At 42.0% G+C, this 20,343-nt stretch overlaps 1 long non-coding RNA gene across 1 annotated transcript in view; it reads right to left on the reverse strand.

Annotated features, from left to right (window-relative positions):
* Nucleotides 1-5,277: 5,277 nt before the first annotated feature.
* LOC147035143 (uncharacterized) overlaps nucleotides 5,278-20,343 on the reverse strand; it is a 51,051-nt gene continuing 35,985 nt past the window's right edge. The window contains exon 3 of the long non-coding RNA XR_015061354.1: nucleotides 5,278-6,100. This is a non-coding gene — a long non-coding RNA (uncharacterized LOC147035143). The remainder of the gene's footprint in view (nucleotides 6,101-20,343) is intronic.

The raw sequence follows: 20,343 nt of genomic DNA on the forward strand, positions 1-20,343 counted from the left end.
CCGCATAATGACGTATTGGCAGCGTTAAAAAAAACAACAATAACTTGCAATATTTCGTCACGTGACGTACGATTGCCTCTTCAGTTTGCTCATCTTATTCTTAGTTCCTCCTCTGTGAATATTTTCTGTTTGAGGATATTGTCACGTCGACGTCGAAACTTAAAAGCAAATGTCTGAATATATTTTAAAATTCGTGATAGACTAAAATAAATAAATAAATAAATAAAAAACAACAACAACAACAACAACAACAACAACAACTTCAGATATTCCGTCACGTGCCTTCATGGAGCCAAGGAGAAAAAAAGAAAATGTGCCTTGACAGAGAAAATAAGTTTCGGGTAAGCTAAACATTACCTCGACGTGTTTCGACTTATGAGTAACTTACAAGAAACTTGTGTCGACATGTGTCAACGATCGCATAACGTGCCTACAACTTATTCCCAGCGTAGCGGAACGTGTGAGCCATATGGCGAGTACATCGTAAAATTTTCAGCATGCTTGATTAAAGCACAAGCATCCCAGAGTGACATGAGGTAATGGCAGTAGATCTACTTGAAGTCTGTATTGGAGAGTAGGGCATGGCCAAGTCCAAGTTTATCTTCAAATTTGAGCCTATATTTTATCTGTTGCAACATAAGTTATACAGGGTGGTGCAGAGCCGACTGACATTTCAGACCGCTCTCCTGTCCGAGGGGTGGGGTGGGCATGTTTGGGGTTGTGGGACAATTTATCTAAGACAATGTGCTGTAACTGGTGGAAGCCACCTTCCTGATGTTATCTACCATAAATAATAAAATTGCAAGCTTTGAACATGAATCTTATGTGCTTCACTTATCGCATATCCAAATTCATCAGCCGGTTCTGCGCCACGCTGTGCAATGTAAAGTTCAAAACATATTCAGGAGTTATACCTTTTAAATAAAACCAAAAAAAGACAGGAAAACAATTATTGCTTATGAGTGTCTTTGAATGTATAAATTTAAGCTTCAAATTCCAAAATTTTCCTCCTAAGGGAGGTGGGGGGGTGCACCTCCTCCCAGTCCCTCCACCACTTGATCGCTTCACTCCCTTGCACCACAGATCCTTTTCCACCTGACCGCTTTTTTTCTCTCTCAATTTTGGCAACTACATATAAGTTAAACACACACCCATGCCAAATTATATATAGTATGATGATCTATTTTTCTGAAAATTTTCGCAAATAAACGGTATTTAAACATTCCTATAATCGCCCCTCTCCCTCCAGGACTGATAATTATTGAAGGCCTATGCTGAAGCAGTCTTACCCTTAAGTTCAAGATGAAGGTCCATATCACTTTCTGCAGGAGATGATGTTGCCACCAAGTGTTCATTTTCAATTGCTGTCACGGTTGTGAGCTTTTTGTTTTTGGAAAAAGCTTCCACTACAATAATTTGCTGAGCTTGCTTCGTTAAGAAGGTGAAGAGAGGTTCTTCTGTATATTCACAAAAATGGCCACCATTGTCTGATTCAAAACAATACTCCAACCAAATGAAATGTTCAGAGGCATACCCCTGTTATGTATGCTGTCGGACCCGGCTATTTGTGGATTCACTATTCGCAGACCCCTGCGTATTCACGGTTTATAAAATGTGACCTGCTTTGATATTCGCAGCCCTGTGCTTTGCATTCTCGCAGTTTTTCGTGGATATATTTGCATTTTTTTAAATTTTTTTTGCGGGCATAGTCGCAGTTTTTCCATGGTATTTTTGATTTTCCCTCATGAATCACGAAACGACAGGAACCAATTCCCCATTTTCCATTGAAAAATAATGCCCCAACATTCGCTACATTTTCCAGGAACGTATCACCCGCAAATAGCGGGGTCCCATAGTACTCATAGGTATTGAAGTGTGCAGTTCATGCTTTTATTGTAACATACTTTTCATCCTTATTCCTCAAGATCAACAAACATGCAAACCCCTCCACCCCCATCCAAAATGCACAATGAGAGGTCCAAAGATAAGGTTGGTGGATGGTTTCTCCTTCAGACTCCCTATTTCCCTCTTCCTCTTACTCTGTAACCACTGCCAACACAATAAATTTGTTTGGGGAAGTTGTCACAAGAGGATCCAGTAAAATTGTTTACATTGAATACGGCCATGTTGTTAAGATGTACCAAACACTGTTCCTTTTCAGTACTCGCTTGAGCACTTTGGATCAAGGAAGATGCTTGGCGAGCGGTAAATGAGCTGCATGCTAACGGAAACACTGCTGATTTTGACAACGATCGATAACATAACAAATAGGAATGAATATGCAACCTGATATTAAAATAACCGAGAGAAGTGATTGCAGTGTTCATTAAGCATAAATCGAGAGGAATAATTTTAGTTGTTCATTAAATTATGGTTACAAAATGGTAAAATAGGACTTTTGGGATTTAATACAAAAAAAAACTCACGGAACTGCTTTAAAAAGGTGTGCATATACCACTGGTCGCTGGCCTTATCTGAGCTGAGATTGGATGAACATCCTGTGATCAGCATGTGATTTTGTCTTATGCCATCGCCGCTCAGAGCATCGTTGAGCTCAGCAAGCTTCCTTCACAGTGTCATTATACTGTACCTATTTGGTTTCAGACATACAAAACACTTTTTAGTTGTTGCAGGAACATACACCTCAAGAACTTCATAGCAGGCTTCATTGTTTTGCCAAACAAAATCATTTGCATCATAGTCAGAGCTTTCTGGTATGAATCCCATTTTAGTTGCTCGATCAATTAATTTGGACCTTCGCAGAGCAAACACGTCTTTCACAAGTGTGGTCTTAATAAGTTCAACACAGAGTGAACCATGGGGTGATCAGAGAGCTGGATTTGATCAACATGACATGATTTTAAGACAGTCACCAACCTTCGTGATCACAAGATCGAGGGTATGCCCAAGCGATATCGAGATCCTTGTACTACTTGTTCAAATTTCAAAGAAGACAAAACTGTGTTGTGTTGAACATTCTCAACTCTGGCTTTGTATGGCAGCCAACATGGAGGTTGATATCTCCCTCGACAAGCAATCTCCTTGGCAGCCTATCACAACTGAGTAACCCCTCAATCCTCTCCAGAAAACGTGGCAACTTCAATGAAGCTGAGAGAAATGACCAAAAAGTAGACTTTTCCCTGAGAGATTAAGGCATACCCTAATGATCTAGTTGATGATAGAACATCAGTCCTTCGCCTGAGCTTCAGGCTACATCTGTGAATGGCAGCAATCACTTCACCACAGCTTTCAGCTTCCTGTGGAACACTAAGAACTGAAATACCAGGTGGACATATCTCTCCAAATCAGAAAAATATTCCTTTTTACCTCTGCCACTGAAGGTGGACAGAGGTTATATTTTCACCCTGTCTGTCTGTCAACAGCATATCTCAAAACATTGTGGATGGATTCGGGCAATATTTTGTGCAGGGGTTGGTTGTGTAACAAGGACGAAATGATTCGATTTTTGTGAAGATTCGCCGAGTAGAATTTTTAAGTGATTCTTCACCATTGAGTAATAGTGTCAAAAACTATACAGTCATGGCCAAAAATATTGGCACCCTTGCACTATTATCAAATAATGCACCATTTCTTCCAGAAAATTGTTGAAATTAAAAATATATTTTGGTATCCACATATGTATTTCTTTGGTTTGCAGTGGAACAAAACAATAAAAAAAAACAGTAAATAAAATTACAAAATCTTACCTTATTCCACACAGAAATCCTAAAATGGTCCGGGCAATATTTTTGGCACCTTTTAGAAGTTGTTAGAAATAATTAGATTTTAAGCAGGTGATTCTCCTTTACTTTGGAATTTAACTCACCTGTTTGCAGAACCTGCAATATTTTTTTTTTAAATCACTCATTCAACCAGTTTGAAAGGAGAAAAGGAGTCATTCTGCTGTTTTGTGTCACTGTGTGGAAAGCAATGAGCATAGAGAAAAGAAAGAAAACCAGAGAATTATCTGAGGAGATCAGACGAGATGGTAACCAAACATGGACAACCTCAAGGATACTTCATTCATTCACACTTTGGGCTGGCAACAATTACAAATTTTTTTCCGGTTCCGGTTTTGGAGCAGCAAGAGGTCTCCTTCGGGGCTCCCTGCTGACGTTCTCAAAGCTAAGTTTCCGGTTGTTATTTGTCCCGTTTTAACTGTTTAATTTTCTCACCTACATGTTACTGTGTGTTGCTAGTTCGGTTTTGTTTCAAAAATCGTGCTATTTTGTGAGTATTTTTGTCGACGTTCTTACCTATGCTTGAGGCCTAGGCCTAGACTTGAGGCCTACCGGTTCCACTCGGTGTTCGATCGTTTTTTTTTTGTTTGTTTGTTTTTTTTTTTCTCCCCATTACCTTCAATTTCTATCCTCCCCATTACCTTCAATTTTGATCCTCCCCACTTTCCAAACATCCCCCATTCTCCCAACTAATCTCTTTCTTATCTCAAAAAAATAAAATAAAATAAAATAAAATAAAATAAAATACCCTACAACAACAACAACAACAACACCGCTCATCTTCTCCCGATTTTGCTTCTTCTTCTTCCTCTTAACTTCCTCCTCGTCTTCTTCCTCGATTTTTTTTTTTTACACTTCCATGACCTAATCTGTTGAACTCTCTCATACATTAATATTAACAACAAAAAAAAAAATATATATATATATATATATATATATATATATATATATATATATATATATACCCAACAACAACAACAACACGCTCTCCTCCCAATTCTTCTTCCTCTTAACTTCCTCCTCGTCTTCTTCCTCGATTTTTTTTTTTTTTTTACACTTCCATGACCTAATCTGTTGAACTCTCTCATACATTATTTTTAACAACAAAAACGATCTTATAATGCTTCATCTTACTCTCTCACACATGTGGTACTCTTTACTGTTTCACAATGCACTACTCTTCTGCTATTTTAACAGACTGCTCTCATTTCGACCTCTCCTTCATTCCTTGCCTAAAATATCCAACGATTACAGCGCTTCTTCTCTCCATTCTCTGAATTCGCCTTCATTGCATCCATCAAGAATTGTGTTAAATCGCATCTCTGACTCTTCACTCTTTCATTCACCTTTTTTCCCGCCTTTGGAATAAACTTCCTCACTCTATTCTTTCCCATTCTTCCCTCCAGGCTTTCAAAACAGCTGTTCACCACCACCTCTTATCTTCCCCCATCCAAATCCTCGATCTTTTCTACCCCCAATAATCCACCCAAGCCCACTTCCTTCATTTCTCCTGCTTTCCTTCCTGAAAGTCCCTGAAATGTCCATCTTCTCTTCGCCATGTTCCCCGTCCCATCCCCATCCCTCTCCCTTCCACAGTTCACCTAATGTGTCTGTTCCCCACTGTTTTGTCCCTTCCACTCCCGCCCCTCTTGTCTCATGCCTCCTTGCTGTGAGTTGTGTGTTTGCTCTCATACGAGCCTCGACCAAGGTATACAAAAAAAAAAAAAATGCCTGAAGAGGAAATTTTCTTCGACATTGGCAACGATGATGATTAAGGGCACTGAGAATGACGGTGCACTATATACTTGATGGTGGATGAGGCACAAGTTTGTGTGTCATGCAGAGATGGAGAGGGAGTGAAATAGGAAGCAGACTTTGAGGAATGTATTTGGAAGCAAGTATGTTGGAAGATAAAATATTTTAAAATTGTTGTTTAAAGAGGTTTAAGTTGATGGGGAGAGATGGGAGGAGGAGGAAGAAGAAGAAGAATAGGAAGAATAATTGTCTTTTATAAAAGCAGAAGGTATAAGGAAGGAATTAAAGTGAGGGTGGTGGATCATGGTACAGAGATAAATGGAGACAGGTCATGGGTATGGCAAAAAAACAACAACAAAACATAAAAACGTGTAGGCCCAAAAACTCTCCGATCCTGAGACGGAGAATCAAAATAAGTATAATGAGCACAAAAAAATAAATAAATAAAAATACAAATGAGTGAGCACGCGATATGAAGAAGAATTGACAGAAGCAGCTAGAGAACATGAAATCTACGGCAGCACAGACACATTCAGAATGATTCCTTAGCTTTTTGGAGGCAGACATATCCTGGAGGACCCAGAGATGCAACCATGACCAGGCAACTGGAAACAGAAGTATGTTTATGATTACAAAGTGTTCTGTTCTCGTCACGAAACATGTAAAATAAATGGCATGGCAGTGATTAAATCATGTATATGAAACTAGCATGGATCGGCTCGCGTGGCGAAAGTGGGGCAAACACCGCCACGTAATTCAAAACACCACCAACATATAACCACCATGTTATTCAAAACACCTCACCAACATGTAACCACCATGTTATTAAAAACACACCACCACGTAATTCAAAACACCTCCCGCTGTGCAATACTCAACACTTCACCATACGTCGTTCGAGAGACCGGCTTGTTTTAACTGAGGATAAGTACGTGAGTTGCCGTGTTGTCACAATTTACACCAAGCAGAATTAAAATATTTATTTTGAAAATGTATTTGTAATATTCTTGATATTACATTTTTATAAGCAATTGAAATTGAGGATTTAAGTTAAAAAAAAAAAACCCAAAGGACATACACACAGGAGAGGTAGGTGCAGCCCAGAAATTTGGTGCAATTTCACAAAAGTTTGAGGGAGTAGGTCAGTGACAACACAGGACAGGACAGGACAGGGCAACACAAACATATATGCGACATGAAATGACCATGGCAGTGATTTGTATTAAGAATATGGCAGTCATTACTGGGATATAACTCAGTCAATGATAGGTTAATATCAGCGAGGTTGAAAGAACATGCAGTGAATGCCACCATCATTCAGATATATGTCCCAACTTCTGGAGTAGATAAAAGAAAGTGTGGAGGAGTTTGATGGAAAGTTGCAAGAAATGATATAACAGGTGCTTGAAGGAGAAGTTTCAATTATTATGGAAGACAAAGACAAAAATTGGTGAAGCAAGTGCATGATAGATTGATTGCAGGAAAGCATTAACTTGATATCCAAAATGAGCCAGGGATGTGAATGCTGGAGTTCTATGTGGAGAATGATCTCATAATTGCAAGCACTTGGTTCACATAGCCCAAGTGTTCAAACAACCCAAGTCCATGTACACATGGGCTTCACCTGATGGGCAACAAAGAAAACATATTGACTACATTCTAATCAATAGATTATGATGAAGTGTTGTGCAGTCTGCAAATACTCCACCAGGCACAGACTGTGGGACATATCATGAACTACTTGTGGCAAAGCCACAAATCAAAGTGTGAAAGGTGTAAAAAAAAAAAAAACCAACTCCAACCACGTACGACCTGGAAAATAGAACTAAACTAGAAGGGCACTCGGTGGAGTGCATACCTCCCTCCGCCACACAATGCCTGATCTAATAGAACATATCAGGCCCAATAAATGATGGAAATATCATGCTATATATCATATTTAACCCCTTCTCTCAATGGTGAAGTATCACTTTGTACATACAGCAACCTTTGCACCCCACCGGTCATCTCATTCCAAATCTCATTCATACAATGCTATTCCCCTCAACAGAGAGGAAAGGTTGAAGAGCAGGGGGGATGGTGGGAGAGAGATAGAGGGAGGGAAGAGGAAAGGGGAGGGTGGAAGGGAGGGGTCTGAGAGAGAGGGAAAACGGTGGGAGAGAGGGGGTAGGGTTGGGAGAGAGAAAGAGGGGTGGGATAGGGGTGAGAGAAGCAGAGAGGTGAGGGGGAAAAGAGGGGGATGGGTGAGCGAAGGAGGGGGTGAGGGATTCTGGCAGATAGGATGCCCAATTTGTCATCTATCCAAGAGACGGCACACACATTGATGAATCACCCTGCTTGTGAAACATCGGGATGACAGTTTATTGGGATTTGAACATAGGCTACACAGAGCAAGCATGCATACCTATCAGCTTTCCTGCCATGATATATCGATTCATTATTTCATAACTAAAAACATTTTTTAGTCATTGTGATCAAATAATTTATTTTGTCTTCCTACCATAGAATAGCGGAATTGCCATTGAAACTTAAAGCATGCCAAGCAGCTTCACCAAGCAAAACGGCTGAAGAAACTTTTAAAAAAGAAGGAAACGTTTAATTTTTATTTGTATGTATCTATGCTAAAGTGATGGGTCATATAATGGAAGATTGCTGAAAAACGTCGTGGAAAATCTCACATTTTCAGTGAGCCAGTCACCGCATGTTGCACTGCAGAACAACATGTGGCTAAGAACGCATGCGAGTGATCCCTGAACTTTGTTCAAGTCAATCAACGTACAGTAATCAGTGACAGTGTGAATATTGTAGAGTCCTCACCAAGTGGCTTAAGCACTCCAAGGAAACGTTTGATAAGAAACGGCTCGCTTGGCACATGATTAGCAATCACCAAACCGTCATATTGAACATACACCTCCCGGACTCAAGAGGCACCTAAAATGTCAAAGATGTTTGAATTGGACAAATGATCACTTTACTTGGAGTCGAAACTGCTTGTAAGTTCGATTCTGGAGCTTGCAGTTTGTAATTCTGCTATTTAAGAGATTCTCGCGGTGAGCGCACGTGCCAAAATGAAATAAAGCAATGAATGCTGAAGTCTCCGGGTGTTTATAAGCATTGCGATGTATCCAGTGATTTGTAGCTATTATTAACAGGCATTCGATAATCTGAGTGAAGAAAGTGAAAAAAAAACTTTGTTGTTAAAAAATCGTTGCGGCCTGTTCAAGTAAAGGCATGGTTGAGCAGGCCAAAAACATTGGCACATCAGACCCCAGCAACGTTAACGAGGATACGCCTTAAGACTCCATAGCAAGCGGTGTCCGAGTATGCACTTGATAAAGGATATAATTAAATAAGGCCGTTAATTATCTTCAAAAGGGGTGTTTTAATTAACCCAAACACCCAATTTTCAGTCCTGCACTTCCTTGGAGTTCGCTTAGTATGCATGCAAAGTTTCAGGCTGCTAGGTTTCATGGCTTTGTAGTTATGGAGGACACACACACACACACACTGACATTTGTTAGTATGGAAGATCATTCAACACTGAATAGAAAACTTAATGAAATGAGAAATGCCGGTGAGCAAGCAAGTTTCAGAAGAGGAAGATGTACTTGTGATGAATTTGCAAATATGAGGTGGATCATGGTAAGGGCATATATATATATATATATATATATATATATATATATATATATATATATATATATATATATATATATATATATATATGTATATATATATATTAAAGTTGTTCGTCCAGATTTTTTTTTTTCAAAGGAAGGAGGGCCTTTTTATTCATTATTTGTTTTGTTTTTGCAAAATGGGTGTCATGTTTTTGTACCCAACAAATCATGTACTCAATATGCCAGTTATTTTTGGCCAACGCATCACAAACGTTGGGAATTTATAAGAAGTACCGATGCCTACTTGCCCACCAAGTTTGGAGACTGAGGCATGACGGAATTGGCAGATAATGGGGTCTAAAGTTGGTACAACGTGTAACTTCTCCTTGCCGTGATCAAACAAAGTGTCGTTTTTTACTTTGCCTTGCTCTGTGATAATAATGGCAACACATCCCACATGTTGGGAATTTCTAGGAAATATCGGTTACTACTCGTCCACCACAATGGGAGACTGAGGCATGACAGACGCTGCAGATAATGGGGTGTAAAGTTGGTACGCTAACCCAAAATGAGTCATTTTGTCCATATAGTGTATGCTTGGATGGATGCTGGGAAAATACTGCAGGGTTTTGCGTGGATAACTTTTAACACAGGGTACACATGGTCACTGGCTACCAGAATCTGGTTTAATTAAGTAGCCCCCTGATCAGTGGAACAAAACAAATTTTCTAGCTACATCCTCACCCACTGTTGATAGCCTAATAGGTTGGTTTCCATGGGAAGGAGGGAATTCCTCCTTAGAGAATACCTCGCTGAGTACATTGAGAAAGGCAGCGCCATTGTTGTGGCATCACTTGAACTCAGAGATCCCAGGAAAGTGAAGGCACTTTCCTCAAGCTCAGTGGCTGTGTTTGTCTCATCTTGCAGTCCTGTATTCTATCTCGTGTCTTTGTCAGTGTATCCATGTGTGTGAGGTGTGTGTGGCAGCTTCATGATGAGCTTTAGATTTTGTGGGAAAAAAAAAACGTTCCAACTACAAATTGTTGTGATCTTGTTTCACAATACAGTGCATTCCATTCTTTTTCAGGGAAGGAGGCTTTTTATTTAATTTTATACATTGTCGAGGCTCGTATGAGAGCTAACACACAATGCACAACAAGGGGGGGCAGGAGACAAGAGGAGCGGGAGAGGGAAGGACAAAACAGCGCGAACAGAGACATTAGATCTGTGGAAAGGAGAGGGATGGGGCAGGGTACATGGGGTTAACAAGATGGTCACCACAGGGACTTTCAGGACCTTACACGACAGGGAAATTTTGGGAAAGACAGCAGGGAATTTGAAGGAGGTCGATTTGGGTGGATTAACGGGGGTAGAAAAGATCGTGATTTTGTATGGGAGAAGATAAGAGGTGGTGGAGAACAGCTGTTTTGAAGATCTGGAGGGAAGAATGGGATTGAAGAGAGTGTTGGAGTTAATTTCAAAGGTGGAAAGAAAGAGGAATGAAAGAGTGAAGGTGAGCAGTGATTCGTGATTTTGGTAATTTTACCAGAAAGGGGTTGATGGCGGACCCTGAGCGCCCTGCTGAAATACAGGGGGACATATCGCAGACAGGGCGGGGAGACCGGAGAGGAGACGGGAGGAGACAGAAAGATCACCGACCTGCCTGTGGTGAGAGAGTGAGAGGCCCAAAGACAACGTCACCGCAGGAGATACCAATGATCCTAAATGCATTAGTTTCCACAGTGTGGAGCAGAGAAAGGTGAGAGGTGGGCACACCAGCCCATAGGGGAGAGCAGTACTCCATCAGACTGCGAACAAAAGCTTTGTATGTGGTCAGGAGCTCAGGTGGGCCGAGGAAGGACTTTGCACGATAGAGGATGCCCAGTCGGCGACTGGCTTTGGAGGCCAGGTTTGAAGTTGACTGTTGGACCTGCTAGCATTTATGAGCCAATGTAAATGATTCCACGTGTTTTTTTCAAGAGTGGCAATTATGTGTTGGCCGAATTCTATATCCCTGCCTTTATGTTGGGAAGGGGGAGGGAGTGGTGAGTAATGCAATGCCAAAGTAGCATCTTAGATGTGAATCAACCAGCAGAGTCTGCACCTTCACAATTTGTTTGAAAGATACTAAATTGAGGCTGAGTTTGTGAATGCTATCTCTACCTTTCCAGGAATATACTCTCTCATCTTGAATGAATTTTATGTGCCCTCCTTTATTATGAGGAAGTCAGTTGTTTTTATAAACTCATTACGAGCATGTTATTTTCTTTAGCACATATTATTGTGCTTATAAATTATTAATCACTTCACATTCCACAAAAAAAAAAACACACAAGGACAAAATAAAATATAAATGGTTGGTTTTCCTCAATTAAAAAAAATATATAGCCTGCTCATTAAAAACAAATGACCAAAATCTCAGCTGTCCACATTCATATCCATGATCTTTCTTGCTGAAGCAAATTACGTATTTCATGAATGACATGCATTTTCAAGTTTCAGAAAAATTATATGGAAACAAAATGAGCACAGGAGGGTTATAAATACTGACAGACAATTCTTGCTAAATTGATTAAAACAGGATCTAACCCTTGTCTGATCACTTAATAAAAGACATAACAGTGCCTCATTACGAACATCATCATGAAAACAGCAGAGATTGCATCCCACACATTATCCAGCATTAAACCTCAGCCTTCAAAAGAATCAGCTCGAAAAGAATGCAACATCCCATTTTTTTAAGGCTCCTTCCTACATGAAAGAATTACCCTGGACCAGGACAAGCTGGATATTCTTATTTTTACAATTATTGATTGGAAAAGTACACAAACTTGGCAAACTTATTCGATAACTTTATAACCTAATTTTGCAACTGGTGAAAGCAATAGTCAACATTTCAATTACTATATGACATTTGCAATTAATGATGCAGAAAGACAAGTTGTGGTTATAATAATTGCTTTCAGTTTGATGTGAAAAGAGGATCTAATGGTTACAATGGAAAAGAGGATACATCACAATCTGGTTTTTCTAATTCCATCTCTTTCATATGTCTTATGACCAAATACCACCCGTCACTTCACTGACGAAAGTACTAGAGGGGAGAGGGAGAAAAAGAGGGGGTAAGAGGGAGAGAGGGGTGGGGGAGAGAGAGTGGGGAGAGAGAGGAGAGCGGGCAGAGAGGAGAGAGTAGGGAGGGGGAGTGAAGAGGGGTGGGGGATCTTGAGGAGGGGTGGGGGATCAAGGAAGGGTGGGGGATCAAGGAAGGGTGGAGGAATGGAAGACAGTGTGGGGTGAGAGGAAGGGAAGGCAGATGTGCAGTGAAGTGTTAAATATCTTCCTGACATATCCAGAGACGAACACCGTCTGGACGTGTCCAGAGACAAACACCACCCGGACACATCCAGAGACAAACACAGCCCAGACACGTCCAGAGAAAAACACCACCTGGACGTGTCCAGAGACAAACAGTGGCTGGATGCATCCAGAGACAAACATCACCCAGACGCATCCAGAAACAAACACTGCCCGGACGCGTCCAGAGATAAACACCACCTGGAAGCATCTCGAGCCAAGCTTACCAGAGACAAACACCACCCGGACACGTCCAGAGACAAACACCACATGGACCAGTCCAGAGACAAACACCGCCTGGACATGTCCAGAGATAAACACCACCTGGAAGCGTCTCGAGCCAAGCTTACCAGAGACAAACACCACCCGGACACATCCAGAGACAAACACCACCCGGACACATCCAGAGACAAACACCGCCCAGACACGTCCAGAGACAAACACCACATGGACCCGTCCAGAGACAAACACCGCCTGGACGTGTCCAGAGATAAACACCACCTGGAAGCGTCTCGAGCCAAGCTTACCAGAGACAAACACCACTTGGACATGTCCAGAGACAAACTCCTATCCGGACATAAACACCACCTGAACATGTCCAGAGACAAACACCGTCCAGATATAACCACCATCTGCATATGTCCAGAGACAGAGAGAGTGGAGGAGAGTGAGAGAGGTGTGGAAGAAGGGTGCTGCACTGTATTGGGAAGGGGACGAGCAAGGACAGACACAGAGAGAGAGAGAGAGAGAGAGAGAGAGAGAGAGAGAGAGAGAGAGAGAGAGAGAGAGAGAGAGAGAGAGAGAGAGAGAGAGGCAGAGTGATGCTTTATGAACAACACACACACACACACACACACACACACACACACACACACACACACACACACACACACACACACACACACGGCTGATATCAGTAACAACCCAAAAACCATGAGTAGCTTTCACTGAAAAACAATGGTGCATTAAAAGGACATTTCAGGGATATGTTCAAAAACATTAATCTTGATAAACAGCTGCGTGAGACAGGTGAAAAAAAAATTGGCCCTGAAAATTAGAAAACAGGTTAATATGGAAAATGGCTCGGAAATGGGGAGTTATTTCACAACAACTCGCTCAGCGTGACGGACCATGAACCACTCTTTCGGGGTGATGGAGCACGAATGACTTGCTCAGGGTCACGGAGCATAAATCACTCGCTCAGGGTCACGGAGCATGAATCACTCGCTCAGGGTAACGGAGCACGAACTCATGGTCGCTCATGGTCAGGTGAGGTCAGGTATCGGAGCATGCGCCGGAGCAGGGTTTGCTGCCTCCACTTTCTTCCGGTACTCTAGGGGCCTCCGTCTGACCATCCCCCAGGCAGATGTCTGGCCAATCCCCATCTCCTTGAGATGCTGATCAGCAAGCTACTGATCTTGAGATGCTGATCAACAAGGCACCTGATTGGACCATTGGCCTCCTCCACTCACGAGACTCCTTCGCTGAGAGAATCTGGTGAGAAGGATCAGCGTCAGGAAAATGAGCTACATGTCCATACAGAATCAGCTGATGCTCACGCACTATGCAGGTAACAAATCACATTTGAGTCTCTCTCAGCAACCGCTCATTGGACACAAAATTGGATGAGCGAGAGCCAAGGATTCTCCAAAGAGACCTGGTTCCAAATGAATTAAGATGCCATCTCAGAACCCATCTCAGTCAGAGACCAAGTCTCACATCCATAGAGCAAGACTGGAAGCACAAAGGACCTGAAGACTCGGAGTTTCATCCTCCCGCAACAGGTACCAGCAGCGCCACGCCACATGATCCAATAAATCCATGATTCCCCAGGCCTAACCCAGACATCTGTTTACCTCTGGCTCACAGCAAGCAGACATGAATATCACTACCAAGGTAAGTGAATCTCTCCGTGATCTAAACATCCTCAGCACAAACAAATACAGACAAGATAGCAGCATCCAATATATCATTGAAAGCCTGGATCTTAGTTTTGAACCAGGAAACTCATAATCTCAGCGGCTCCATCTCCTCTCCATGATCTAAACATCCTCAGCACAAACAGATACAGACAAGACTGCAGCATCTGAGATGTCATTGAAAGCCTGGATTTTAGTTTTGAAACAGGAAACCCATAATCTCAGCGGCTCCAACTCTTCATTCAGCAACTCAAAAGTCCCCAAAATGATATCTAAAGTCTCCGCAAAGATGACTGCATCATTTGTGAAATCAAGGTCAGAGATCTTGATTTTCCCAAACGATGCACCACAGCTTGGTCTCTCCATCATCCTCCCCAGAATCCAGTCCATACAAGATTTGTAAAGTGTGGGGGCCAGTAAACACCCCTGAAGAATGCCAGTAACAACTGGAAATTAGTCAGAGATGGTAACCCAACATCTCACAGCACTCTCAGTACCAGAGTATAGTTCAGACATCAGATTGATCGGTTTAGGTGACACCCCACGAAGACCAGGAATCCTCCAGAGGGCATCCTGATTCACTGAATCAAACGCTTTACAGAGATCAACATAGGCTGCAAGTAGCCCCTGCCGAAACTCTCATCTGCATTTGGTGAGGACCTGAAGAGCAAGGACACAGTCAATCGTTGACCTCTTTGGCATAAACCATGACTGCTCTGGATGCTGGTACTCAAGCAGATAGTGGCGAACCATTTCAATAATTATCTGAGTAAAGACCTTGCCCAGCAATGAGAGCAGCGTCACACCTCGGTAGTTGTTGCAGTCTTGGCGATCACCCTTCCCTTTCCAGAGAGGGACAACAAGGCCCCTCTTCCAGTCAGTTGGGATGATGCCTGTGCTCCAGGCAGTGCACAGAACTGCATACAACGACATGAGTACAGCATTTCCACCAGTATTGAGAAGTTCAGCATGGATGACACAGATCCCTGGAGTTTTACCCCATTTCAACCAGTTCACTGCAGCCTGTGTTTCCACAAACGAAGGTGAACCAGCTGATTGGGGGCACAGCAATTGCGATTGTCACAACCCTGACCTCCAACTCGACAGCTGGTGGATCAGCCTGATACAACCGCTCAAAGTAACTGGCCCAGCAGGCCTTCACTTCGGACTCCTCTGTCAAGAGCCTACCACCCTCTACTCTAACTGCAGTACTCCAAGGGTTGGGCTTGGAGCAAAGCAATGAGCAAATACCTATGAAAGCAGGATGAGATTCACTTAACCACAGGTGATGCTCTACCCCCTCACAGATTCCTCACACATAGGCCTCCTTGTCCACCCTGAGTGCACGTACAGTTTTATGCCAAAGCTCCCTGAACAGCTCAGCTCTGTCGTTCAGCCTGTCCCTGCAACTCTGGTCAATGGTATCCAGTGTCCCTTGAGAGACAAAATTCTTCTTCGCCTAATGGTGAGTTCCAAGACATCTACCAGCAACATCAAGGACGGTGGTCTTGAAGGCACTCCACAACTCTTCACAATCCCCCAAAGCATGCAGACCCCCCAAATCTCCTCTCAGCCTGTTCGCAAACCCCTCAGCTGGCCTCTAATCCTTGAGCTTACCAACATACAGCCAAGGCTGGGATCGTACCATTCTCCAGGATTTAAGCTGAAACTCCAGAGAAGCTACAAAGCTGTTAGTATTGAGGAACTGAGCATTCTGGTAGACCCTGCAGTTCTGGATTATCCACCATTGACCATCAGCAAGCACATGCTCAATCTCCTTTGCCACATCGCCAGAGTTGGATTACCAAGTCCAGCGATGAGCCTATGGGTGCTGAAACCATGAACCAGCTACCCTAAGTCCATGACCTTATTGCTATTCTGGTTCAAAGTTCCAGACCCATGGAGACCAACCCACATCTCATAATCATCCCTATCAGTTCCAGTCGATGCATTGAAATCGCCCAAGACTGGAAGAGTATCTTGCCTGGGGCACTGATCAACCACAGACTCGAGCGTGGCATAGAATGCGTCCATCGTGGTGAGATCAATCACCTCAGTCGGAGCATATATTGAGAGCAGCGAATTGACACCCAAGGAGTGATGACTCCCAACTCTCATAATATGTTCGTTGACCGATATTACCTCAATTATCATTGGAGACAGCTTTTTGGACACAGCCACAGCAACTCCTTGGGGATGGTAACAATCAGGGTGACCAGACCAATGGAAGGTGTAACCACCTGCCATGATCTCATCACAATCCGGTCTCTGAACCTCAGAGAGTGCTGCAATACCAATGTCCAAACGCTTGAGCTCAGATGATAACAGAGGCAGGTGACCATCCTCTCTTTGGGATGGAACAGTCCAGGCACCCACCCAAAGGGACCACCTCAGCTTAACCCAAGGAGACCATCGTCTGGTGGACGACACCTCAGCACCATTCCGACACCCATTACCGCAATCTGACCCGGGAAGCTTACCCCATGGTTTCCCTCCTATCATCAAAGATTGGGGGTCCCAAAGTCTTTGCCCCAATCCCATCATCCAGTGAGCTGCCCTTCGTAGGGCAGCTGCACAGGAGGTACTCCCACGGAGTGGGTTTTCAGATTTTTTTGGCTTTTCGAATGTTTTAAAATGTTAGAACTTTTTTTAACGTCCGTTTTTCACCAGATTTGCTTTGATTTCCTGTAGAAGAGATGAGGAGGTGAATGGGACCATACTCTGTGCAGAGCGTTGGTGCTGCTTCAGCAGTCTCCTTGGCTATTGGGCACAATCCTGGATGGATTACCATGCTGACGGTATACTAAGCATGCTGGCACTCATTTTGCTGACCTCAGAAGGATGTCAGGCCAAGTTATCCACACCTGGTATTAATTAAACAGCTGAGTGGGATTTGAACTCAGGACCCTCGGACGCAAAGCCCACCACCCTAACCATTAAGCTAACATCAGGCATAGATTCCCTGTAGAGCACCTCGCTAAACCTCTGAAAATATAGACACAATTCTGGCTAACGCTTTGGATTGGCAGTCGCTCTGGGGGACAGGGCATGAGGTCCAGCAGTGAATTCATTAAATCATGTAGCTCAATGAAGCTAGTTAATTTTGGCACGTTCCTAAATTTTTTGTTCACTCAATATAATTTTATGCCTGGTGTTGGCATAAAGTTTGGGGTGGTGGGCTTGGGATCCTTGCATTCATGAGTTCAAATCCAACTCAGCTGTTGAATTAATACCAGGTGGGATTGACTCTGCCTGTCATATTTCCGAGGTCCGCAAAATGAGTGCAAGATTGCTGTTATCCTGTATTGGAGTGGTGACCCATGCAGGATTGTGCTCAATCGCCAAGGAGACTGCTTACGTAACACCAACGCTCTGCACAGAGTATGATCCCGATGGATGGAATATAATTCTCCAAACAGTAGAAAAAGGTAAGTTTAATGCGTTGGAAATTTCACATTATCTTGTGTATCTATGGAGAAGGAAGGAACATAGCCTTGCTTGCTTAAAGTTAATAGGTGGATCGCCTTCGTTATAAGACTCGTTATTTCTTTAAATTATCATATTTCACGAAAGATTTCGACATATATTTAGTCAGTACAATATCCGATCCTCAAAACCGAAATAATATTTTGATGATACACTTTAATTAGTCTGTGAGAGTAGATTGTGGAAAATCGTCTCATGAAATGCATGAAATTGCTCCAAGCTCCTAATATGAAAACTTTAACAATTACAAAAGTGATGCATACAGGCATTCGATAATATGAGTACAGAAAGTGAAAAAACAAAAGCTTCATTGTTGAGAAATCGTTGTGGCCTGTTTCAAGTCTAGGTATGGTTGTGCAAGCCAAAAAACATGGCGGCTTCAGACAACAGCGAGGTTACCCAGCAAACGCCTTGAGACCCCAGAGAGTGAGGTGGCTGAGGAAGGCCTGATGAAGGGATAATTAAATAAGGAGGTTAATTATCTTCAAAAGGAGCTGTTTTAATTAACCCAAACCCCCAATTTTCACTCTTGCACTTCCTTGGAGTTTTCTTAGTATGCATGCAAAGTTTCAGGCTGCTAGGTTTGATGGTTTTGGAGTTATGGAGGACACACACACACACACACACACACACACACACACACACACACACACACACACACACACACACACACACACACACACACACACACACACACATTGACCATTATTAGTATAGATTAATGTAATACACATTGTCATAACCACAACTCACAAGGCCATAATTAATTGTCATGAAAGTATTAAAAGCTAAACTTCAAAGTATTATTCTTTTCCAGATGCAAGCTGCTTGGGGTTCCTCATATCCAAGTGTGTGACATCACATGTTTTTCACCACCTATCGTGGACAAGGCTATCCTGGAAAATTGAATGAAGTTACATTTGCTGCTTACTGGTGTATTTTGTTTTAAAGAAGACTGAGTTTAAAATTTTGAATTTGATCAGATCTTTTATTCTTCAGTTGTGAAATTTTCCTTTTGTTTCAAAATGAAAAAAAAACTATATGAATCTTATAATGACACTTGTACTCAACTGCAAAGAAAATGACAAAACAGAGTGATTTCAAAGAACACGTCAACTCTTGAAGTTATTGCTTACCTTTCTGATTCAAGAATCAGCCACATTGTCAATTAATTTTGCTGTGAGGCTTTTTCAACTTAATTAACAATATTTTAATGACGAAGCTTAAAGAGGAATTGAGCGAAAGACCCAAAGCTTAAATCTCATCCTGATGCACTACACAAATAAACTTAGAGCCTATATATCCTAGGCAATGGAAGTGTCACTATTTGTAGTGTCTTATTGGCTTTGCAATTCCCTAGAGTTGGCATGATGTTTTGAAGATGTGAGCTGTAGGTGCTTTTGAAATCGGAATCAAAACTAGGATTCTATTGATGTTGCTGTTCTTTTTAACAAGTCGGAAACATTCTATCAAATCACATTGTAAATATAACCATCTTTGAATTTAAAGGATGAGATCTGCACCATATAATCGGACAATGGTTGAATATTATACACTCCATCGTACTTATTTCAATTTGCTGTTCTTGAGCATAAGCAAATTCTTCCAGCCGTTAGTAAAGGCCTTGTGTCAAAAGCTAAGGGATCAGAGTTGGGTGTGAAACTGTGTCAAAAGAACAAGATGTATCAGATAATCTTCACTCATCTTTTTCATACAATGCAGTGTGTCTGATTGGGATGAATCAACATGAGAAAAATGACAAGCATTATACGGTGATTGGAGCAAAATTAAAATGGTGAATCAGTTATGAGAATTGATAAAAGAGGCCCATCTGTAATTAGCAGTTCAGTACCGGAGACCACTTTGGAATCAGTGAGTCTAAATATGCCTATATTTAGGCTCGCAACACAAAGTACCCTTGTATATGTATTTACATAATTAAATCACCACCAAGTTGTCTGTGACATGCCACATGCACAAGAACAAGCAGCAGAGGGAGAGAACTCTCTCACACATGACCTCTGAGACATTTGATCCGATGACGTCTCTGCAGCACCAGATAATTCATGCTTAGTCAGCAGGACACACCAGTGAGTGTACATTATTCAAAGCTGGTTGGAGGATCACAAATCCAAACCTTTTTTTGGGAAAACCATCGAAAATCAGGTACAGACCAAAATGCTGTGTGAGCACAAATTAATTATTTGATTGAACAACTTCCCAAGGTACTCTTTCTGCAAGAGGTGTGGTTGTTATTTGATATGATTTTTATATGAGGCTTTGCTCTTCTTTTTACAAACAAATATTTCAGTATCGGCAACAAAATAAATTGCAAATCATGGGATGATCACAGCAATCACAGGAAGATCAAAATTTGTCAGTGGTTGATTATTCTATACTCCTGATTAGTTTGTTGAATTTCTCATTTGTGTGTATAAGAAAGATCTTCCAAATATTAGTAAAGGCCTT

Source organism: Eptatretus burgeri, chromosome 1 (assembly GCF_056783735.1).
Source record: "Eptatretus burgeri isolate ZD-2024b chromosome 1, Ebu_testis_v1, whole genome shotgun sequence".
In the NCBI taxonomy this organism is placed as follows: domain Eukaryota; kingdom Metazoa; phylum Chordata; class Myxini; order Myxiniformes; family Myxinidae; genus Eptatretus; species Eptatretus burgeri.